Raw genomic sequence first — 27,093 nt, 5'->3', positions numbered from 1 at the left:
TCCATTAATGGACTTGTTTGGATTATATTCAATTTCTGAATATGGTTGGACTACATACCTATTCCACCACATTTATGGGTATTGATGACCAATATTCCATATTTGATTTTACAGACATGGTTGTACTTTATTTACATTTTTTTTAATATTGTGTCAAAATTTCGAATTGTATTTTGAGTTAAAATTCTAACGTTTAAGGACATACTTATAGAATGAATTTTCTTGTGACAATTGAATAAAAAATAATTAATGAAATGATTTCAAAGAGTAGGTGGGAATAGATACACAGAAACCATACCAGGAAACGTTTTGTTACCTATTTTCTTTTGGCATGTTTGATTAGGTTAAACTGTTGATGTTATGTTATACATTTTCTATAACATTATTCATTAAATATAAAAACAAAATGAAATATAAATGAATAAAAGAACACGACATAGCATACAGTAGGTGACCTCAAGAAGAGTCTTTCAGTTTAAATGGGTGCGGATTTTATATTGTTTACTGCATTGTCATTTCGATTACAGCACTATTATTATTATTATTATTATTATTATTATTATTATTATTATTATTATTATTATTATTATCATTACCAGTCCTTGCCGGAGCAATCACTATACTATTAACTGATCGAAATCTAAATAAATCCTTTTTACAGCATGCCTGTTTCTATTTATAAAGTAAATGTTTCGTAAGAACTTCAACAGTGATCTAGTGCAGGTACTGTGAAGAAATATTAAAATGCCGCTAATAAAATCTGAAACTTTGCCTATGCTTGTAAAAGACTTCGGAGATGATTACTTTTCAATCAAAGAGGAAAATATATTATGCTGTAAAGTTTATAAGTTAGACATAAAACTTAAGCGTTGTGATTTAGAAAACCAAAGTGACTATAAAAGACACATCGAATATCTCTAATTGTTTAGTAATTCGATTTCATATCACTCCACTTTTTATTATAACTTGTGTCTGATGATATATGCGAATATTCCGTTTCATAAACACGAAAATCCCTATTTTAGGCACTTCATTGAAAAGTATACATACATATAGGCAATTACCGACAACAATACCGGGTACACAATACTTAAGAAGTAACTGAATCGTTTATTTCTAAAACCCCACAAGTGACAAAAACAAAACTTTTGGAAAACGAATAAAAACTGTTTAGTTTCATTAATTTTATTTTAATTGTCAATATGTATTTAACAAGTGATATTAGTTGCTAAATATGAGGTTTATTCACAATTAGTTGTGTTTTATAATATATATAGTCCCCCCCAAAAATTAAATTAATTAGGATGTTACGGGGTTTTTCCAACAAGCAAACAGAAACTTAGCAAAGCATTGCCTTTTTCCAAGTATTAGAGTAAATGAAAGTAAGTATGAACAAACTTTATAATATATGTAAAAATTGCAGTATAAAATCACAAAAAAAAAAAATATTTTTTTTTCTTCTGTAACAGACAGTTTTCTTATCAGAACTACACAATTCGATTAGTTAAAATACTAGCACTATATCATGTTCTTACAGCTCTAAAAGAATCACGCCATTTACTTAGCCTACTTGCAATCTGGGCCAATTTGAACTTCATATTTAATAGTCCCTTTGTTGGTTGTGTAAGATTTTCCTTTTAACTTTGCCTTCTTTATAACGTTTCTTTTGTACATTTCATCATTCCTAACGCCTCTTTTTCTTTTCTTACGCACTTGATTACCTCATTACCCTCATTAGCAACATTTTCACCACTTGAACTAAGTATCTTGTAACAAAATACTCAAAACAGATAATAACAGTAAGGGCAACACTTAATCAGCAATAGACAGAACAAAACACTGATCCGGCTGGGACTGGAATCAGCTGTTGGGTGCGACAGTAGTGCTGTTAGCAAATGCGGCAGGCTAGTTTATTTGAAAAACACCATATGTGATGCTAGTTACGGGGTTTTACATTAAATGCATATTTCTTGTCCAATTTTTTTATGTTACAGTCATGCTAGATAGAAGGTTTTTATATCAAAAGATACGCATTCATGCTGGCAATCAAAATCCACAAAAAAACGCATTTTTGTAAAAAATGTCGGTTGTGGTGTTTTTACAATAAACGATTCAACTATAAATTCTATACGATCAGTTGTTCATAATAATAAATGGATTAAATTGAAACTGAAGAGTGTTCTTGAAAAAATCCTGCATATTCGAAACTCTGTGAAGTGTAATATGAATTACATAGTGAACAGGCACAAGATTATACATAACATTATAATAAATATAAACTATTTCAAAATGTTGCACCAATAACATAGCGTAATTTCGAAAAAAAAAAAAAACATATCCTTATTTGAGTGATAATCGAAACAGGTTTATATTTCACAAATTACGAATATACACAGTTGTACACTGCAACAGAATTAGAGATGGACAATAGTCACTTGCAATAGTATTGATTGTACTATCTACTATAGTTTATAAAATCGATGGTCCCATCGACAGTTATTATCGATACTATCAATAGTCATTACTAGACTTCGTGGAATTGCCACGAGAATCGTAAGGTTTACTACGCACGCGGTATAGACTGTATGAGAAAGGGACGTGCAACGGATGGAGTATGTCTCTGATGTAAACACTGAGCAGTATACTGCGGTTACAATAAAACCTGTATCCTGTATTCAAAAAATATGACGAATGATCATTGAAGTAGCAAATATCTTTACATGTAAATACGCAACTATTTTGTAGTGAGATACATTAACTCTTAAAATTCAACGCAATATACTCACATCATCCTTGAATATGTGCATTGCAGTAAAGAGTTACGTACAGTTACCCTTAAAAGGAATGAGACGACTCTTGTTCGTCGGAAGTTAAAGTTCTACAGCGCGGTTCACTCGATATCGACGTAACGATACATAACATGAGAAATATAGCAAGAATTGTTACGAGGACCACAACAAGGACAAGGACCAAAATAAGAATCACGAAGAAGACAGCCATTTAAGGCCACGATTTCACAACATAGCTAGGGTCAAAAGCTATCATTGCTTCTCTGTACCGAATGGCAAATGCCTACTATGGGATCTACATTCTAGACTGGTGTTGTCACTGTCTTGTCTCGGTAGCTCATATAGTAGCGTGTCGGTTCCACTGCTTAGCCGAAACGTCTCGTGTTCGATCCCAGGTGAAACTTCTTTTTATTGAGGTGTAATTAATTTCTTTAGAGTTCCTAGACTATCTAATTTGTCGAAAGATATGAATAATTTATGCCCAATTTCTGGGTCTTACAAATGGGCTGAACCTCGTTAAAAAAATAAATCTTACTTGAAAGTTAACAGTATTTTTCCTCAAACAAAAATCACAAGAAACAAAAAGAGACCTGTCAACTTAAAATCTTGTCCACATGCCATCAGCTTCTATTACAGCTCTAAGTCGGTCCGGCATGGATGTCACGATATTGTGGAATAAATTCTAATCCCCGGCGAGATCTTCCCAGGTTTCAACAACTTGATCCCACAATTCGTCTCGATTTCGAGGGCGTCGGTGGCTACCCTTCTCTTTTTCAATTCCGCCCATAAATTTTCGATGACATTCAAATCAGGTGACTTCGGAGGCCAATTAATGATTTCGATCTCGGGTCTCCTTTGAAACCATCTTTGAATGCTTGCGGCATAGTGCACGGGATGGTTATCCTGTTGGAATAGCAATGTTCCTTCGGGAAAACGTTCTAGGGGCGGAAGGGAGGAATATATTTTCCAGAATGTGCTCGTAAGTTCCCGCATTAAACCGGCCATTGATGCGTTCTATAACGCCAGGTCCATCGTAAGACATCCACCCCAACACGATATCACAGTCTACTATATACAGTCACGAAGCTTCAGTTTTGAGGGTGCTAGAAACAATAGACTATGACGGTACTATTTTGCATTGCCTGTAATGAGGCGATATTAGCGATCCTAGTGGTGAGCAACTATCTAATTTTTGCATATTTACTACGTATTGAGCTTCGCGACTGTATATACTAGACTGTGACGATATGCTAAAGCGCCCCGATCTTTCAGGTCGGGGCAGATCATGTCGGAGACCATCCTCACGATAGACACGGACAGGACTTTCGTAATCACTCGAGATGGTTGTTTCGTCGGAGAAAATTACATTTCTCCAATCGAAATCCACTCGATTGGTAGCGAAGGCAAGACGGTCGACAGCTTGTGCTTCCCCCAATATTTCCATTTGCGCAGCCCTCCGGCTCCTAATACCGCGGTTCCTCAACCTGCTGATCACAGTCTGTGAAGAACAGGCAAAGTTAGATGCTGCTCTTATTTCGTTAGCAGTCCAAAAGGGGTCCTGTCGAACTTCCTCGAATAAGAGAGCATCCTCTTCCAATGAAGAAATCCGGGGACGTCCAGGAATAGGGCGATTTTCGACCTCCCCTGAATTTTGGTAACGATGAACCCACCTCTCGGCTGTACTTCCAGAAACACCGACCAAACGGCCAGCAGATCTAGCCCCATATTCAGCCTCAACTAGAGCTATAACTCGCTGTCTCACGTCACGTCGGTTCGCCATTAAGATGAGAAATGAGGGATGATGATAATACTTTAGTGTAGACAATGACTATTTAACGTGATATAGAATTATTGAAATAAGGGTCATCTTGTACAGTAAGAGTTAATAAATCAACTCTAACTTAAATATTTAAATAACAGGATATAACAGGAAGTCCAATTGTTGCGAAGCTAATCAAATTAAATCTAATTACATTAAGTAAACAAACCCCAAGTTATGACACCACATTGCTACAGCTAAATTGTAGGTTATTAACATAAGCATTGAATAGGTCCGTACTTATGTATTGGACGACAAAACCAAACATAGAAAGTTCGAATCTTCCCGAGTAATGTAACTTCTTGCTTTTTATAATGTAAATCAGACTTATAACTACAATCATTCATTTTTCTTAATATTTATTAATATTTATAGCCAACATTGAATTTGTAAAGAAAAGACTTTAGAAATCTCATATAGAATTTGTGATCTGTAGTGACATAGACATAGATTATCTCTCGGAACTTTTCCATAAAAGTAAATTAAATTCACTCCTTGAAAGTGGAAACCTTAGTCGTAGACTCATTTTCCCCACCAGCATACAAGCTGAAGTAGCACAGCCATTGATAAAAGTTTTTTTACACTGAATTAGACTAAATTCCTATTCGGCAGCACCTATAATCAATGGCTTGTATGAACATGATAAACAAATCCTGTTTCCAATGTTACTGAACAATTTCAAAGTATTAATTTAAAAACTAAAAAAGGGTCGTAAATGCTGTATCTAGTGAATATTTACATTTATGTCTACAAAATAATCTTGGAAAAACGTATATGTTACTGGTACTACTGATATTAAGAGTAAATGTATTGTATTTTTCACTTCATTTCAGAATCACTTCAGTGGATGTTCTCCACTCAATGTTGTGAAAAAATTCAAAAGTAAAATCATGTAGATAATGCAGGGACTTACAAATCTCATGTATTAAAAAGAAGAATCTATATGTAATGAGCTGCAATGTAACTATCCTCATATTCTTAAATACTACAAGAAGTACAGTGTAATTTATCAAAATTTATGAAAGAGGGAAATAGAACACATTTGAATAGAAAAGCACAAAATCCAGATAATGAAATCAAAGCTATTTGGAATATTATTAAAGTTAAATTTGTAGATATCCTAAGAAAGAAAATATTTTTTCATTAAAATTTGTGATTATAAAGTAGAGGATCCCAACTCTATTGCAAATTCTTTTAACGTCTTATACTATAGAGTACAGAAATATTATTGACAACTTCAACATTCAAGATTTTGCAAAAGATACTGCAATTAGTTACTTAACACATGCATTTAATAGTTAGTATTAATATATGTAATTAATCAATAACTGCAACAGTGCTTATACATTCAATCATAACATGAATTAAATTGAATGCACATTAAATTAAACACGTAGATAAAATAGTTAAAATCAATTGAAGGGGTGAGAATGAAATAATCCAAAGCCATACTTTTAACAAAAATTGTTTCGTGCGAGTGCATTTATTACACATATGGGAAAGCTTCTAATAAAATATTGTAATAATTACTCAACAAATGACATGGCCTAAGGACTCTAAACCTTTGTAATCGTTTGTGTGTGTGGCTTAGGAATATATTTTTAATTTCATTTTAATTGTTAGTTTTTAATATATATATATATATATATATATATATATATATATGCATTTACATTGTATGTGTGTGTATAAATGCATTCATTAGATTAACGTTTATAATATTATAACTTGTAATTTTGTAATTTCTGTGATCATTAACACTTAATCTGAGGACTTTGTAAAACTCTATTTCAACGTTATTTAGAAAAAAAAATCGTTGATATAGACTAAGAATCGAACTCGCTCTCTTCTACACAACACGCAGAGATCTTAGCGTCTGAGCTATCGCAACGACACGAAAGCTTTACTTTCTGTGCGGAGTGTCGATCTAGTCATGAAGGTCCATTGTCGATTTAACTACACGATTTACGTATATATTTATCTCTTATTTACGTAATATTATCATATTTTTTGCAGTTTTTGAAGTGAATTCCAGAACGATGCTAGTAACAAACCAAATAGCTTGAATCTAAGTAACTCAATATTCGTTATCTTGTGTATCAGTGCTCTGGTCTCTGATCATGCGCAGTGTTTTACATCTGAGACTTAGGAATATTCAATCGTCTCATTCCTTTTCAGGGAAACTGTACATTTTGAGCGACTGCAAAGTGAACCTCCTCCGATGGTCACTCCAACACTTTTTATATTGGGAAAATGTACGTTCAACATCACACGACGTAATAGGTGCATATTTGAAAAACAGGAAGTCACTATATTTTAGTACACCAACTTCAGACATCTTTTCGTGACCTGATAGTACATCATTTATAATACGAAATTGTGAATAGGCAGAATTTTTACAAATAATGTTTCTGAACTTACATTTAACTTTTTCTGCAATTAGTGAATTGTTATTTTGAATAGCGGTTTGTGATACTTTATCCACTATATTAAGGGCTTCTGAGAGTTGTAGTTTAGACGATTCTAACAGGGCGATGCTTTGACACGATTTTAAAATCAGAATCAATGAATAGAATATCTTCCAATAGCTGTTCAGAAGGAATGATTTTACAGCTGCAACAGCGGAACTGTCTGTGTTATCCAATGCATGAATTACCTCCATTATTTTGCCGTAATGTTCTGCATAATAATTAACAACATCCAGCCACGTTCCCCAACGGGTCAAGACCGGCTGCGAGGGTAAGGGTATTCCAGGGGCAATTGTTTGGAACAGCAACACTCTCATTGTAGTATGTTTGATTGAATTCTTGTCTGCACTGAACAAATGTTAAGTTTTGACTATTCAAACTACAGTAACGCAAAAACAAGTGCTTACATAGGTATACATTAGCTGTAGCTGCTCTATCTATTATCTATTTGGACCGGTCACAACTCTTAACATGAACTGCTTATACTACGAGACCGGGCGGCCGCTCACCTCCTCTATACTACTCTATATCGGCAACCTGATTGCATGCTGCGTGTGGCAATTCAACAAAGTCTAGTCATTACAAACATTTTTGTTAATTGGTTTTAACTGGATATATTTCTGAATTAATATGAAAACGCGTACTGAACTATTAATTTAATAATATATACTGAATAGAATCTGAATTACATACTAATAACACACAATATTATAATTTGTCCTTGAAGTCCCAACATTAGCCATCATTGCTCCAAGGAAAAGTTTTCCATTAGAATAAGCACTTCCACTTTGTTGGGACGCAGGCTGTTTCGCATTTCATTAAATTTTAAGTTTTGGATAAAAGTTTTTCCGAGGGAACTAAAGATCCCAGTGAACACAAATATTTCCTGGCCAAATTAGGCCTACTTAGTTTTGGGTGAATGGTGTATGATAAAAGAAACGGATGAGTGAAAATAGAATGTTGGATTTGTTTAGTTGCATATGAAAAATGAGTACATAATGAAATATGCGTACCTTGTAGTTAAGTAGACATAAAATCCAAACAATGTACTTGACAGTAGGATTAAGTTTATAAATTATAATTACGCAACATTGTCTCGCATAATTTTGTAGATTACTGGAGGTCATGAAAACTGGTTCCAGCCAATCAGAAAGAAACCATCTAATGTCTCAACTCTCGTTATAAAGGGACACTATCATTTCTGGGCCTAGTCTGTTATCTATGCGAGAGATGCAGAACGATTTTGTTCTCCCTTGATTGCAAAGGAAAGAGTAATTTCTGACTGAATCGTTGCTATCTACTTCTGAAAAATAATCATGTTGCCGAACTCCAGTTTGAAACACTTATAATATCATTATGTTTTTCCCTTTTTTCGATACTATCAATAATCACTATCGATATCGATAGTATTGGAAACAATTTGACTATCGATAGTTTCGATAGCTTAAGTCATAACTATCGATAGTACTATCGACTATCGCCTATCACTAAACAGAATTTTATTAGTGACACTTAAAGAACATAGCTAATTCATTTTTATTTAAAATGTATCACCATTTTCTAGAAAGAAAAGAATGTGGTATATAAGTCGCTTTCCTAAATATATGTTATACTCTAATAGTTTTAGTTTGTCTACCTGAATATACCGAGCAATGTTTTGATTCAAACATAAAATTGCTCTGTAGAAGTACCTTTACTACTCTCAGTTGATGTAAACAACACGAGTTGTATAATACGCGACGTAGTTAACTTCATAGATTCGATGTACGAACTTCTAATTCTACTGATCAGTTGGAGACTCGCCTGACGAGGCCGTTTGTATGATTGGTTGGTATATGCCCTTCTGGTGAACTACTGCTGTAGTATCTTCGTGACACCAATAAGGCACCACTTACGAGACAACTAGGTCAGGAGATTATGGGGTATGGTGGCCAGTTTCTTTCCCCCTCCATTGCATACATCGCCGACATAATCACCAATCAGATTTCAGTTGTATACAAACAATTGTTCTTCCTCTGACACAAATGGGCAAGTGAGATGTACTGCCTGATAATAGTTGTATGTACATTTTAGCCAGAACCTCAATAAGAGGGAAAATAGAAGATTATAAAATTAAATTAGCGCTTCGCTAGAACGTAACCTTGTATGGGTAACGCTTAGAAAACTAAAAGTTTTGATCGGATTCACCCCGTGTTACGGTACGTAACTATATCTAAACTTGAGAAAAAACAGTAATTCATTAATTATTAAATCATCTATTTTTAAACTATAAAAGAGATAATCATGCTATTAAATAATTAAAGAAATAACATTACAGATATCATAGAAAAGAAAAGTTATTATATTATTAACTTAAGTGGTTCTGTCCTGCTAATGAGATGTCTATTGTTTTCTGCACGCCAGCTCCTCGATTTTTGGCCGAATCATCTTGAATGTATCAGATGATTCTGGATTAAAGAGATTTCTGTGTTTCGTTTTGACTGATATCAATGCAGAGAAACCCTGTTTATACAAATAAGTATTGGAAAATGGCAAAAGTGTAAAATGGCAATGTCACCAAGATCCATATACTTTGCGAGCATAACACCAAAAGTCACAAATTGACAAGTTTTCGAATTTAATTTTCATTTCACTACCGACGGACATTTCTAGCAAACTTTTTCAATTTGCGGGAAGTTCAGAGGAATTGAAGGCTGTGGTGGAAAACGGATTTGTAATCCAATCATTAGCTTCCATCATTCATGAAACGCATAAGCTTATTTTAAATTTCACGTACCTCTTAAAAAGTATTCGCGTACCCACGGTTGAATAACACTGATCTAAACCCTACGTCTCGAGAGATTTTATGTTTACAATGTCAAGTATGATCAGAGTGCAAATGAAATCCGTTCGCCTCCCTCGCTAATACAACATAAATTACCATTAAGTTAATGTTGTGGTGTAAAATCAATTCTCATAGTTGAACTTATTTCGGTCCCACTGTTCTATTGCACAGGTTGCGTTTTTTGCCTTTTTGTATTGTATTATATTTATTAATATTCCATGGTATTCGTATATTGCTTCACAGCAAGAATATGAAACAAGTCAAAAAATTTAATAGCTATTACAGTACTATAAAGTCTTAATTTATAGTCATTATAGTTGAAATATATACAGAAGATGTTTACAATACAGTCTACTAGTACAACACAAAGTTTTATTATCAATTTCATGAAGCGTTGTTGAATGTCAGTTGTATTTGAAGGTTTTCCTCCTATTCTTCTGTCACAAAGAATCATATCTAATATTTCTGGTGAGATGCTAGTCGTTCTCTCATTTCTCTAACATTACCTTACCAGATCAACCGCTATGTCTCAAAAGTGTCAACCATTATATCTCATTTTATCCTTAATTACATACTTCTTACCTACCTTCGTGCGAGAGACTTTCTGCATCAGCGCCTGAGAAAGTTCATTTCAGTAGAAAGGAATATTTTCTTATTAAGATCATTCAATGTTTACATCTCGGTTGAGCACGTATATATACACCGTGTTCGAGCTAGAGGTATCAAGAAATAACAGAAAAACCTGACTTAACCATGAGAGTAATTAACTGAAAATTATTTTGTTTTAATGTTATATAAAATTCTTCATGTTTCACATCCAGTTCAGTATATCTAAATGTGAGGACTTCTTGTTGTTCTGCAAATGTCCCAACAATATTCCAATTTCCTCCAAGTGTTTCTGCAACATTTGAGGCGTTATGCCGTCAATTGCTAATCTGATGCGTTGTCTAAATTGTAACAAATTTTGGATTGGATGTTGTTGATACACAAAGTCCTTGATAAAACCCCATGCTAAGAAATCTAACAGAGTCAGATCAGGAGACCTTGTCGGCCATGCTTTGGGTCCGCTTCTTCCAATACAACGACGAGGAAAATTTCTATGAAGGAAACTGTTGACATCATGGTGATAATGTGGTGTGTTGAAATGTTGATCCAAGAGGGATTTGGGGCATAGTGAAATTATCTAGCATATCAAGGTAACTATGCCCAGTCACGGTTTTCTCCAAGAAGAAGAAGAATGGACCAATAATTGCTTTGTGCATTAACACCATCCAAACATTAATTTTTTCCGACTCTCTTTGGTATTCCACTACAGCACGAGGGTTCTTGGACCCCCATATGCAGCAGTTGTGGCGGTTAACTTTACCGCAGAGATGGAATGTAGTTTCATCACTGAATACCACTTACTCAAGATATGAAGGGTTTTCGTCAATGCGTTGCAAAATTTTGTCTAAATCTTCTATCGTTCAGAAGTTGGAGCTTGTGTGCACGTAGTTTGAGTCGTTCATGAAGAACGTCATGAACAGTTGATTTGAGAATCTATAACTGATGATTAGCCTGCCTAATGGACTTCTTTGGCCTCCAATTGAATGCAGTTCGTATACGATCGACCGTTTCTTCAGTTATTTTTTCTCTTGGAATGTTTGCCTGTTTGTGGAGTCAAGGATCCTATCTTTTTAAGAGTTCTACTCCACTGCAAAATTGATTTCGACGTAGGTGGATCCACGTTGAATTCTAGGCGAAATCGATGTCGAACTCTAGTAACAGATTTAAATTCAGCAAGCCAAAGCATGCACTTCACGTTTTGCTGTGGTGTCCATATTTTACGCTCAATCAGAATGATTAATATTTACTGTTAACAATTCGTGACATCAATGATAAATCTATCTTTTTTGTTTTCTTCAATTTTCTTGTTTTGTTGTATAGATTTCTAGCATTGTTGTTATTGAAATGAAATCTTGGAGAGTTTCTGCATCCTGTGCCAAACATATAATAAATAATATATTATCCTTCTGTTAATAAATGGCGAACAATTACTTCTTGATACCTCTAGCCCGGACACGGTGTTACAGGCCTATACAAAATATATACGACATGTAACGGCGCACAGGTAGCTCCGTAGAGCAACTAACTGCGGATGGTAGGTCCGGGATTCAATTCCGTGTGGTGAAGAGATTTTTCTTGTTAATGAAACTTCCAGAACGGTTTCGGGGTCCACTCAGCCTCCTGTCAAATTGAGTACAGAGTCCTTTCCGGGAATAAAATGCGGTCGAAGCGAGGTGCCGACCTCTTCACCCCATTCTACTGCCGAGATCATGAAAACATACATTTACCTCTATACACCTGACGTCTTTATCTTAAGTTGCATATAATATACAGTAACATGTAGTCCACAGGGATTTTCACAAGTAACGCATAATTGTAATTAAAATAGAATGAGGCGACAATCAAAGGGAATGTGTATCTATCTGGACATGTGTAGATTGATCAACTCTCCCAGGATCGGTTTTTCAGCCTGGCCACCTAGGTCAACCTACTTATCGCCCATTAACCTCTTTCAGGGCTTTATGACGAATGTTGTGTACCAACGTGGTACAGTTGACACTTTGGAAAAACTGAGACAACGCATTACAAATGCAGCTGCGCTAATCACTCCAGAAAAGTTATGGAACACTTGGTAGAAGGTTGAGTACCTTTTGGATGTCTTCAGTGTAGCTCGAAGCGCACACATCGAGTTCCACTGACCATTCTCCGAAACTCGGAGAGTTTTTACATCAAGTTGTATAAAAAGTTATGTTATAAAGCCATTATTTATACTTTAAATTAGCACTTACTCGTATTTCTCGATTCCTCTAAGCGGGACACGGTGTAGGAACAAAATATTTTTGTCACTATTGTTGTGCGAGTTATGACGTCATCGAGAACATTGTTAAATGGCACCTATAGTTTCTTAAATAACATCTGAAAAAGCATATTTTTATGTAATATTTCATTTGTTTTGTACAGAACCATTATGATTATGGTTACTATGGTAACAATTTTATTGTTGATATATTTTGCTACTTTCTGAATATTATTGAACAAATTTTATTGATGAGATCAACATGAAACAAGATCTTTTTGACAGAAAATGATCTTACGTCTCAGACATGTCCATGCTCTCTGAATTTCGCTTCCATTCTACTCATAGTTGACAGAGAAATAGGTACCCGATTTGGATGAATATCGTTCGAAAATGTGTATACATCTTGTGTACATTTTCTGTCACCAAATCCTACCTTAATCGGAATCTCAATTCTCTCGTTTTCAGTTTAAAATATCATATTTATGTCGATTTCTTCAATAAAACTGTTTCCATAATACAGGGCGTAACAAAATAACATATCAACTATAAAATTGTTACCATAGCAATATTAACCTTAGTACTTCTGTACAAAATAAATGAAATATTACATAAAAATTATAGGGTGTCCTTAAAAAATGTTCTCAGTGACGTCATAATTCGCACAACAATAGTCTGAAAAATATTTTGTTTCCATAAAAATATTCCTTATTTACTAAATATAAGGTTTGCGTATCTGAGATTTTTGTTCAAAATCCCTTCATTCAATTAATTGCAATTATGCTTTACTTTTGAAACACCGTTTATTCCAAACAATATTTCTTTTAAAACAATGGCATAGTGGACGATTTTGTCTCTATTTGTTTATATACGTACATACATATTATTATAAACATAACTCTTCTCGGGTTCTCAGGCAGGTGAGTTGGAGATTTGCTTCCAAGCTTTCGACGGCTAGCTCTGCCATCTTCTTCAGGGAATGAAGTGATGTGAGACCATGTCCCATGGCACAGCTAGCCGTCGAAAGTTTGGAAGCAAATCTCCAACTCACCTGCCTGAGAACCTGAGAAGAGTTATTCTACATCAAACGCCGGGAAAGCCTCAAGTCATATTATAAACATATTTTATTTCCACGAGAAAATACAAACATTTATCTCCCTCAAGCAGGGAATAGCAATAACTTATCCTAACAGTGCTATGTTATCTAAAGCGATGGTAATGCACTATGTCTCTGCTTGTATTGTCCGTTTATAAGAATTACAGAATGAATCCGAATGCTCAAAGGTTCAAAACCTTTGATAAGACGATAACTTATCAATTTTTGTAAACATTTTCATTATGTTTCATTATTCCTTCCTTCAGTTATAATTTATCTGAACGCTAGAAATAGGGCTACAAGTTCTTTATAACACAGAGTTTTATTTTGTCATCCGGAGTACAAAAATCAATGGTCCTATATCTATTTATCTTCGTAATTATTTATTTCAATGACACCGTGACTTCACCGTATTTAGTACATATCATTGATAGCGTCTCATCATGAGGATCTGTTGCACTTTTGTTTTACCCTCTGCCGGTGTGTATTTCCATAAATATTGCGAGCTAAAGGTAGGTTAAGTTAGATGACATGAAGCCGAGCAATGTAACAAAGTTAGAGTGGGTTAGACATGAGACCAAGGAATGTGGCAATGGTGGAGAAGGTTAGATGAGGGAATATATAAGTGACAAGAGTAGAGGTGGTGTGTGACAGCGTTTTGCCGTCTCTGCTACGAACTGTGACAGCTCCGGAAAAATCACTGTGACAGATAATAGCGATTTTGTCACAATGTGATTTCTGTGTTCGGATGACATTAAAGATGATGACAGGCAATACATGCCAGGTTTCAACTGTAAAGCCATAATTAGTCGTAATGTAGAAGTTTATTGTTGCTGCAAGTCCCAGCTTGTCTGGGGTACATCAAGTCTTCAATTAGTGGCCATTTAAAAAAATTAAGGATTATAACTGTTCTTTGCTAGGGTAATATATATGGGAACAAAACGAGAATGAATCTCGATATTACAATCAAAACGCATAGTAAAGCCCGTAATGTACCGAACACAAATCTTTGTCTTGGGACACAAACCATTACTTTTAACTGGTGATCAGTGATGTGTTCACTTTCTTTTTCACACATTCCATAACATTCGATTATTGAGATTTTATGGAAATGAGTAATGAGGGTTGAATTGTCAAGTTCTCCTAAATTAATCGCCTTTAGCAATATGGAGTATAAATTAACACTATATTCAATCAAAACATTTCAATGTTTCACATCACTAGCCGACAAATGTTTATTTTTTTTGGCTCGTCTGAGAATTGAATTGACATACCGGTGCCATGTCTTATATCAACAAAGGCGAATAGCACGGCGAGAGGCCTACTAAAAACAAAACAGACTCTGACTTGTGTTATGGCGATGTGTGGGTGAGTATATTCGCCCAAGAATGTTTACGAAGGTAAGTCATTCGTGGAAGAATATAGAACTACAGAGAGTGCATTGTAGCTTGAGTATCAAAGAGTTGCCGAAGTTAACCTCTAGAGTGGTTCGATAACACTAGCCTGCGAATTTCAACTTTGCGTTTGTTGCCTAAACTAAGTAATGTGATTTTATATAATGTCGATGTGCTGAATTCGAATTTTCAATCCGTTTGCTTCTATCACGTCAGGTTTGTTTGCAAAATCACTTTAAATGTATTTTATAATTACGTGAATTTCATCACAAACTTTTTCATTTCACTTTTTTTATTTAAAATTCAAAAACAGTATTTAAAAGACACAACTTGCTGAAATTATGTGTGTGGTTGTTCATGCATGTCACTAGAGTGTTTTTGCTATGTTTTGTGTTGTTTACTTCACTATTGGATGTATAAATTAACACAAAGTATCACACAAAAAATTACACCACTTGCTTCTTAGTTGAGAAAGTCCTCCTGTTCCTCTTTCTTTTATATTTGTCTTCAGGTATTTCACGTTTTAACATCCAACAATAATCACCAAGCATACTGATGCTCCCGCGTCCCTGGTACCTTCTTTCGAAATCCTACAGATCCTTGTGAAATCTTTCATGTTAGGCCTACTCTTAGCTGAAAAAATAATATAGCTGAGAAAAGAGAAAATTTTGATACTCATGTTACAACCAAATTCTTTTATGTTTCTAGCATGTTAGCCAAAATGTTTCGGTAATTACGATCCTTCTTGCCAAGAAATTTTAAAACAACTTCACAAAACAACATCCATGCTGATTTCTCCTTTTCATCCATACAGTTTTTAAATGCTGCACCAGACATGTTTTCTTATGTCAGGACCATTAAATATGTATCTTCTTTCAACTTGCTTCAGATAGTAGTGGAAATTTCTCACATATCTACTTAAAACAGCCTCCTTCCTGATTTAAAGCTTTTACAAGCTGTTTCATTAAGCCAAGATTGATGTGGAGAGATGGCAGCACAACTTTAGAAGAACTCACAGAGCTTTGGCGCACAACATTGTTACAACCTACTTCCAAATTTTGTCGAGGTGGCCAGTCTTTCATAGTCCAGTGATCAACTCGTGCCCTACTATCCCACAGGCAAAGAATGCATGGAAATTTGGTAAAACCAGATTGTTGACCTAGCAACATATTAAGAACTTTGAAATCATCACAAACTTGCCAGTTGTGTTCCTATAGTATAGTCGCAATAACAGCATTTGCAAATTTGTGTATGATTTTTTGAGGATCACTGAATAGGCAACAGGCACTGAACCAAAAATGTTTCCGTTATGAAGGAGGAAATCCTTTAAACTTGGCTTGGGAGCATCAATGAACAGTCTCCATTCACTTAGGTCATAGTTTGGAAGTCCAAGTTTTAGCATAAATTCTTTCACATTACTGCAATATACAAGATTATCATCTTCGGAGAAAAAGTATTTCAAGCCTATTTCACGTTGTCAGTACCAATAGAATAATGTTTGTTTAAGATTTTCTGGTCGCAAAGAGATTGGTACATTAGGCACAGGTAAAATGGCTGACCGAACAACTGAATATACGATTTTATTTTTATGTTTAGAATCGTACCCCTTCACATCACACGAACAGAAGTAGCAGTCATTACTATGGTTCGACTGCTCTCTCCAAACCATAGGTACTCCAAAAGATAGCAACGGTCTTCTCCAATTGATCAAATGACGAAGTTCTTCACTGCATACTCTACATACTTTGTGTGGTGCCCTAGTTTGATTCCAAATTGGCATGGTATGACTTTTTCACAAAATCTGTAATATTACACCTCTGCTTAGGCATGTGTATATCCTACATAAGTTATATAACAAAAGTGGTCTGGATTATTTAGACATCCGCGATGAAACATGATAAATACTTTCTTACTGGGCTAAAAACTTTCAACATTCTACTCCACAATAAAGCTTCAAACTGATTTCGTTTCGTTTCCAGATGAAACGTAGACTAATGAAATGTGAGAGAAACTAGACGAGTTGAGTTCAGTCTCTCACCAAGGAGTGGCTGACATTTCTAGCTTTCACAAATAAAAATAATGACAAGGCTGCACGTTATTTCGCCCTAACTTCCTAATGTGCTTGCACCCCATATCTGCTAAGAAACATTCAGAGTCCTTGGTTTTCAATATAAACACCTTAAAAATATGTTGAATACATTTGGTTTTCATATCCTAACATACTAAACCTACATATGTTAAAGTATTACAGTTTAAATAATTATGCTATAAATTGTCGTAATATATTATAAGAAAATTAAAATAACAAGAAAATGGTACGTGATAGGAACTTTTTGGCTTTGAATTTGATTTCAGCATGCTAAAAATACCCTAAAAACATTAAAACTTTGGAGGCAGGAATTTCATCGCAGACTAGTGTAATTAATTAGATCCCAGATATGTTGTCCTTCAAGTTAATCTTCTGATTTGCAGTTATCTGGATTCTGGAGTTGTCATATAGGCCTACACGTACATAGGCCATCTCTATTAATCACGTAGGATCGGTCTGAGATGCCGATTTATAGAATTTGTGATTTTGGAACTATAATCACAGTCGGAACCAGTGACAATCTATCACAGCGACAAAATCAGGGGTATTCAAATCACACCCCACCACTGGACAAGACACCGAGGACTATGACGAGGTTACTCACAGATGTCGTGGTTTTCTATAGCACGCGATACAGAAGGTTTTTGACGTAAAAGTGGAAAAAATGGTCTAATTTTTAGAGCGAGTGAAAAAAAATGGTCTAATTTTCAGAGCGAAGGTAGTTTGGAAAGTGAAGGGTGAAGATTACTTATGTTCCTGGCACTGTAGAAAATTGCTAAAATACCTTGAAAGTGCTTTGGATTTATAGTATTGATTAGTAGAAATTCATGTGATCACTGGGAGAGCTGTGTGCCCACCCAACCCGCCCCAAATACGAGTACGTACCCTACTTATATATGAAAATTGTCGTGCGTGAATGAAGAAACGGCCATATTTCGTAACTGTGACTTAATTTGCAGCAGAGGAGTGGATTTCAGTGTCACCAAAATAGTAATAACACTACACACCTAATCTAACCTAACCTCTCGTATAATACTATACACCTAATCAAACCTAACCTAACCTGTCACATAATACTCACCTAATCTAACCAAACCTAACCTGTCTCACAATACTACACACCTGCAGTAACATTCCTCACGTTTAGTATCATTTCGTTTGCATACATTGCCATCCCTGCTACTCGTGTCGAGTGCCATCTAGTAAAAGTGGATCGTGATAGCGGGAATAAAATATAGCGACTTTCATTTTGCATTCAGTTCGTTTAGTGTAGGTTTTGTGAAATATTAAATGTGTTAATGTAGTGATAGTACAATAAGAACTGAAATGTATTGTAGCTGTGATAAAAGTGACGAAAATTAGTTTATGGCGCCATATTGGCAGTGATAAAAGTGTGATTCGTTCAGTGGCCGGTCAGTACTCTGCCTTATCCAGGTGAAGAATTCATATAGCCAGTGAGCTGACTTGAAAACATATTACAAAATAGGGTAAATATCTATCCTCTTCAGTCCTGTTGTAGAGTATAGTATAGGCCTACATAATTTTCTTTTAATTTTTTGCAATGTCTTGGATGGATACTTTTGAAAACTTTGAAAAATTAAATTTGATAGAAATGATGAATATCACTTTAGCAACAATTCTATACCAGAATTATAAATTAGAATTTAAAATTTGGGAGCACCAAGAATCAAAATTGACCCAAAATTTGATTTTTTTGTGAAGACTTGATTTGGGATTTTTGGAACCCCAGAATGATTATGTGACCGATTTTTTTTCAATTAAAAAATATAAATTCGGGACTGAAGAAGCTATAAGTACTGGTTTTTTTTATGAAATTAATATTTTAAAACCCCCCAAATTATTATTCCTAATGTGGAAACACTTGGAAAAAGTGAGCGAAGATAACCTACCCTACCGTAACCTAACCTAACCTAACCTAACCTAACCTAACCTACCCTACCCTACCCTACCCTACCCTAACCCATTAACGCGGATAACGATAAAATATTTTTACGACGTAACAATTACGAACTGAACTAACCTAACCTAATTCAACCCAACCCAACCCAAGTTGGAAGTTCAATGTCGCGTGCTACAGAAAAGCTGATGTCGCTACTGTCTCCCCACATCTGGTCACAGTTGGTACCGTTAAAGTAAACAACTACTTTATCTGTGTGAAATTCATTCTCCAACAATTTCTTTTGTACGCATTTCTCTTGTATTCTATTTTGTAAACAAATTAGCAATAGATTTTAAATAATTTAATACGGACAAAATTCTTATGTTGTTTGTATTCTAACCTGTTGTAGACGCTGCTGCAGCGGAGGCGCCCCGGGTACCGATGCCCAGCGCTTCGTCGTCCAGTTCGGAGAGGGCCCACTCGTCCGACGACAGTGAGTACTGATGAGCCGCTGATTCGAAATCTACAAACTCCTCCTCCTCGAAGCCGCACGGCATTGTTGCGAACGCGGGGCGCTGTCCCCCTTGTGTATGCTGTTTCTGTTGCTCTACCACCGACATATCTGCTGGCTGTCAGTCAGGAAACTAGGAACCCCATCACTGATAACATCACTTTGATTGAACACAAACCACTTCTAACACTCATTTACTTACTTACACGGATATTAAACTTGCACTTGGAATCTTTTCACTATTTCACTTATGCAACGTTTTCCACCCACTTAATTATGTGGTTTTTCGTTTTCTTTTCCGATAGTAAAAAAAAGTGTAATACTTTAAGTTATTTTGTACCTTAATTTTTTTATTGATAAGTCACAACATTATTAATGTATCCAAATTGGAAAAACTTTTCACACGTTGTAGCCCACAAACATTCGTAAACTTCCGTCTGGTGTGTTTTTCTTCACGCTGAATAAATAATAGAACTCTTATGTTTTGAGATCTGAAGAAGATTATTACATCGCACAATTCAAATATATTCCAAGTGGGCAAATTGTTTAAGCGTTACACTCCACAAAAATCCGGGTTTACTGCTGCTGTCCGTTTTCCACTGATTGACAACACTTTATATTACAAGATAACAATTTTTAATTGTTACGTTACGGAATATATCCCAACTGGCTACATATTTCACGTGTTGCACTTCACAAACATCCGTGATCTATTTTTTTTTCTATCTCCGAATAAAAAAGCACTTTCTAATGTTTTGAAATCAAATAATTACAACTTGTAACGTCATTCAAGAAATCGCAGGTTTTTTTCAAACCTAACAGCCACTTCTTATTCTTCACTTATCACTTTTCTTGATTTGAGATCTAAAAGAAAATCACTGTTATGACGTCACTGAATCAAAATCCATTTGGCCATTCCCTCAACGGTTAAATCCAATTCTATGTTAACTTATCTGTTTTTCAAGAAAAAGGAACAAGTGCTTTATGTGTTTCTTTAGAACGGAGAATTCAATTTGACTCGCGTGTTTACACTTGCAATTATATTCGCACAACTTTGAACCTTTGTTGTTCACTGAACAAGATGGAAATTAGTAACAACGCAACACTGTTCTTATCTTGCATCTCACAGAATTCAAAATACATATACTGTACGTATATCCATCCAGTTAGGCAAACAATTATTTTCCACGTGCTGGCACTGTATTTATCAAGAGATGACAATTTCGTAAACCTTTAGATGTTCAAGAAGGGAACAATTACACTCTCTGCTGTCTCAAGGATGTTCTTTCACAACATTGGAAGTGGGGCGGGGGGGGGGGGAAGAGAAAAAAGTATATTCCACTGGTGTCAACGAACCAACTTGTCAAGTCAATAAATGAAGTAGTTGTCAGATATTTAACTATTGTATGTGTTCAATAATTTATTCAATTTATGTGGTGGTGTGTAATCCATCATAAATTCTTTAATGTCATCACACGAATAATTGCTTGCTTTTGTGTTTAATCATACACGGAAAATTGTTGTTTTACAAGTGACACATTTGATCACAGTTTTGGCTGTTATCAGTTGTGAACTAAAAGGTCTAAACACTAATACGTCTTTCAGAGTTCTTTAACTGCATGGGAAAACATCGTTTGACTGCCTTTTGTCACTATAAAAACACACACATTACTTCAGACACACTACTCGTCAAAAAGTTGCAAATGTTTATGTTTTTAAATATCTGTAAGATTAAAACTGACAAATATCAGTAATCCATTCACAATGATGATGGGGTATTGGTATAGAACGGGTCTTTTTTATAATGTAAACAATGAGAGGTGAAGTCGAAAATGTCAACGAATTAGAATGCAAATGTTTTTGGTTAGAACACGAATTTTACGGAAGTAACGCATTACTACACCCTCTCTGAACAGCTGACAGCCGAGCACTGCCCGCTCCTTCCTCGCTCACTTGTTTGTGATTCGCTGCCGCGCCCGCACCGCGTCGCCACCAGTCCCTACACAGCGGTGTATAGAGCACGACGACGGTGACGGTAACAGCAGCTGATACGAAGCAACACATCAAATTTGCGCAAGAGTGTTAGCAACTTTTTGATATCTGCAGGAAAAAAGAAAAAGAAAATATGTAGTTAAATGAATATGTGTAATTTAAGTATTAATTAAGCGTATATTTTACAAGTTTTAAATACAATGTATGGTTTAAAAAAGAGACGTGTGAAGTGAAAATTAAGAGAGAGGAAAAAGATTTAGTTGTTTTCAGTAATCGAACTGTTCAGTTGAACATAATGCTATCTCATTTGAGAGATAAACGCTTTTAGTAGCAGAATAATGCTGATACAAATGTGGACTTTTTTTACTGCCTTTGTAACAGTGGTTTAGAAACAATGGAGGATATCTCTTTTAACATACCACAGTAATAAAAACTGACCTAAAATGGAGGGGACAAATAGACCAGAATTTCTCACTTTTGCTCCTTTCAATTGTGTTGAATCTCATAAAAATGCCAAAGAAATATTTTTAGATTATTATTATTATTATTATTATTATTATTATTTTTAGATTATTATTATTATTATTTTTTTAGATTATTATTATTATTATTATTATTATTATTATTATTAACAGTAGAACGTTAATAACGATAATTTCAATAATTTTGAAATAAATTCAAATGTAACAAGTATTAATTAAAAAATACAGCTACTCTCTTTAATATATTCGGCCACTTAGGTTTGTAACCAAATCAATGTTTATTCTGATTATCTTAATGACAAATATGAACAACAAAAAATATAAAGTCAACAATTTCTCTTTCAAGATACTACTAAAAATTAATCAGAATATTCTTCATTATAAAGCATAAAAATAAATTCATAACAAAACATTGACAATTATCACAGTCACTTCAATATTCGGACACTTCAACTTTTAACTAAATTCATCCTCTGCAGTAATTAAATAACATAGCATATCCTCTTCTTCTTAAAACCTCTCTCACGCATATTAGAAATGTACTTCTTAATGTTTTCAGTGGGTATTTTGGCCCATTCCTTCTTTATTTTTTCTTCTAATTCACCTTTTGATTTTGAAGGTGTTTTTCGCGTTCGTGATTTCAGCTCAGCCGAGAGATTTTATATGGGGTTTAGGTCAGAGCTTTGGGGAGGGGTGCCAATAACACTGAAACAAGTATACAAGAGCCTGTTCCTCACAAGATAGGATTTGTGTTTAGGGTCGTTATTCTGGTAAAATTTAAATGTGTCTCTTACGCCCAATTTGTCTGCACTTCTGTGTAAGTGTTGCTTCAATATACGAAGATAGTCTTCCTTCTTCATTAGCCCCTCGATTTGTGTCATCTTTCCAACTCCAGCTGCAGAGATGGAAAACTCAGATCATGACGAAGCGTCCTTCATGTTTTACTGTGGGCTTCAAATTCATTTCAAGCTCTTCGTTTGGCTTCCGCCACACATTTATCTTGCAAATTGAATAAAAAACATTAGACTTGCTCTCGTCTGAAAAAATTACACCATTCCACCAAGAACCATCTTTATTTACATACTAGCCGTACCCTTGCGCTCCGCTGCACCCGTCAGAAATAAATATAAAGTAATTACAAAATTAAAATAGGACATTTGATCCAGGGAACGTTCGTGTTTGATAGAAGGATAAATCGTTTAATATGTTACTTAATTTAAATTGTATTTAAATAATTAAAATGCGATCATTTTGGTCCAGAGAGCACTCATTTGGTGCAATGACAATTCCTTTAACATGTTTCTTAATTTTTATTACATGCAACCATAGTTTAATGAACATTGACATCATTTAGATTTAATGTGTATACTTTATTTTACTTGCTATATGTTTCCATTGAATTATGGTAATAACTTAATTTTAACCCTTGTTTTCTACGTATTCAGTAAATGGCGCTTGGCCCACTATGGTTCTGAACCCTTCAAATAACTTAAATTACATTGCATTATATTATATTATATTATATTATATTATATTATATAAAAAGTGTGTTGAAAACGGATGTACTCCGATAAGTAAGTATTTAATTTGTTATGGGGGCTCTTGAATCTCAGGAGGAACAACTTTTACAACAGCGCAACATAATCTGCTTGGCTCATTACCCAATTTTTTTGCATTGCATTTAATGCATATGTATTTTATGTATTTTAACACGATTCAATAACCTAAGCTGTTGATAAAGTGTCGTAAATAACCTACTAAAATTAAAAAAAATAAATAAAAACACGATTCAATTGAGCATAGTTAAAATTTGGATTATAAAATAATGGAATGCTAAGATAACATACTATTACTGCTTACTAAATCAATACACTCTTGTTGTTCGTTAATTCTCTGAGATTAAAATGAATGTGTATCTTACATAAACATTATTTTAAGAAATACAGGAAACGAATATACTGTACAGAATAGTTCTATCAAGTTTTCTGTGCATAAGAAGCTATTTTAATCTTACCTGTCCTCAATTCACTCAGAAGTTACTGTAATAACATTAAAGCATTATGTCCATCTAGAGAAACTACACTTCCAAATGGTGAAATAATAATTAATTATACAAATCTGTTAATTTAGCTTCCGATATTACTTCATACAAACACAGAAACATTCTCTGTAGGTTATGTTTCATAGCTCTCGATTGTTGTTGTCCAAGGCCCCTTATAGACGAAGTCATTTGTTTTTTATTTCATTACACCGCCTTAGATGGCAGTTATTTTAATTTTATAACTCATTTATCTCATTAAATATCAGTCCTATCAAAATTTTTCAAAGAATAAATCTTATCGGAAATGATTTTTAAAGAAACTTTTGTTATGTAACATTTTTTTCACAAAAATCAATAATAAGCGAGATATTTCGATTTATTTAATTCAGGCCCCCTTATAACCCCCCTTTTAAATAATGTATTTTGAATGCCATATAGCCTAAAATCTAAGTTACAACGAACTTAATTTGTATTCTAATTTTCATCGAAATCCATTCAGCCATTATCGCGTGGAAAGGTAACAAACATCCAGATAGACAGACAGACAGAAATACAAACAAAAATTAAAAAAAAGCGATTTTCGGTTTCAGGGTGGTTAATTATATATGTTAGGACCAATTATTTTTGGAAAATCGAAAATTACCAGAAAAATTTCGGCTACAGATTTATTATTAGTAGGGTAAGCAAGGGTGAAACGGGTCACCAGACGAATCGGGTCAGTTTTGAAAACACCGCCTTTTTTCGGTGCGGTGTTTGAGGTAGGAAATTGCTATTGTAACGATAAGTAGCAATATTTTATTTAGTTTCTTGAATTGTTGTGTTTATACAGGGACATCACTTTATTTTTACTTGCATTTTTATTGTACCTGCGTTTCTGAATGTACTTGACTCCCACCGCTTTCACTAATGTTCCTACTCCCGTCAGCCACACAAACTTACTGCCGCTGTTACATTCGAAGTCTGCTGGCAGTGATGTAAACAGTCCAGAGTATAGTGTGTTTCAGAAATATGGTTGCGTTTTCTATAGAAGAAAGAGCCTATATTATTGAAGCTTATTTGCAGGGGCAGATATTTATGGAGATTAACTTTATCATTTGTGTTTTTTAATACTGGTGTCGGCGGAGATTGTTGGAGACTGATTTGTACTCTTGTTGGATATTAATGGAAATTTTGAAAAATAAAATTATTTTGAAATTGGAGTATTAACTCAGTATGAATATTACTTTACAAATAATTAATATCAAAGATTCGTTGGATTCTGGTAAAGGTGCGGTATGGCCAATAGACAATATTTTTTGGATTGAGACTGTATTTAACACACATGCATTAACAACGAAAAAAACTTGCAGCCCTCAAATTAACACTTTCAAATTATTAGCGAAATATTGAATTCTCCGTCTAATGTAATCAAAACACCTGGAATACCATGAAATGTAGCCTCCTTCAATATTATAACAAATTCAAAAGAAAAAAATAGTCCGAAAAAAGAACTCAGAATATGAAATTCGCTATAAAATGACACAATAATAATGCGCGAATGTGTTCATATTTCGCTATTAGAACTCTATTTCGCGATTTGTCGTGATTATTTTATCCGCATATTATTAATCAGAATCACTTAATTCGTAAAGATTAGTAAAAATATATTGTATATCTATTATGTCGTGATTTTCGCGATCTGCATAAACACCTGGCCCTGCTTATTTCGGTGTGTAGCATGACTGAATAACTTTATCTGTGTGGACAGAGCAAAAGTGAAATTAGAGTTATCGAAAGTACGGTAATATGCAGAATAAAGTCGCCATTATATAATGAATACAACCGCCTGAAGAGTTGAGTTTTTGAAAAAAAAAGTTACTACTCTACTGTATTTTGATAAAATACCGTAAAAGTAATAAACAAACTGAAAATCGTAATATCGCATTTCCCTGTAACATAAGTGGATACACTACTTTTCTCTCCTCCTATAGCTAGTAAAATGATTTGTTTACATATTGCACTAATAACACCAAACTCCTGTAATGGAAGGGGGTAACAGTGTATCCGAGTATAGCCAGGTTAATGTTAAAAATGTTGGTAAAAATAAAGTGATGTCCCTGTATAATCTGCGTTTTACTAGTTATTATTGTGATACTTATATGATTTAGTAATTAAGTTGAAAGTGGACTCTTAAGTGATAGGTTACCCATATGTTGAGCCTCTAAGTCTTAGAGTCTATAAGATCAATCAGTATGGCAAAACTTCCGATGCAAAATATTACTGCTCTTTGGGTGATTCGGGTCACTATTTTAAGGGTGAAAAGGGTCAGGATATTTTTAACTGATTTCACTGAAATATGGTTTATATTTGTCCTAAATGAGGAAATACAGAAGGAAGACGCAGTCTTCATGATTGGAGGAGTATATGTAGAGGGCAATAAATGCTTATCGTGAAGTACGAAGCTCTTCAATTCACCACATTACTACCTACAAAGACGTCTGGAAAATGAGGTCAACCAACAGGTAAAGAATAGGGGAGGACAAACCGTGTTCTCAGTTGACCAATAAAAGCAATTTGCAAATAGAATACTTAGGCCTAAACTTTCAGCTTGTGGGTTTGAACTGAATGTTCGATGTTCGAAAAGGTGCCCATCAACATCATCATTATCGTCAGGAGATGAATCAACAGGTGAATATGACACTGCATGTGGTTTTTGCAATGTTAAATAGAGTGATCCTGTTTCTTTAAAGCTCGGAAACTGGGTATAATGCATGGGAAAGGGGAATGAGTGGTACCATGAAAGTTGTGTTAGAGCTGAGAGTAAGAAGAGATTTATTTGTGGAAGATGTTCATTGAATAATTAAAAC

At 34.6% G+C, this 27,093-nt stretch overlaps 1 long non-coding RNA gene across 2 annotated transcripts in view; it reads left to right on the top strand.

Moving 5' to 3' along the window:
• The window catches only part of LOC138708625 (uncharacterized), a 561,165-nt gene that overhangs the window by 226,110 nt on the left and 307,962 nt on the right, over positions 1-27,093 (top strand). For both annotated transcript variants that reach the window (XR_011334730.1, XR_011334731.1), the window contains exon 2: positions 19,631-19,714. This is a non-coding gene — a long non-coding RNA (uncharacterized lncRNA). The remainder of the gene's footprint in view (positions 1-19,630; positions 19,715-27,093) is intronic.

Source organism: Periplaneta americana, chromosome 11, assembly GCF_040183065.1.
Source record: "Periplaneta americana isolate PAMFEO1 chromosome 11, P.americana_PAMFEO1_priV1, whole genome shotgun sequence".
NCBI lineage: Eukaryota > Metazoa > Arthropoda > Insecta > Blattodea > Blattidae > Periplaneta > Periplaneta americana.
This window is presented reverse-complemented; position numbering and strand designations above follow the sequence as displayed.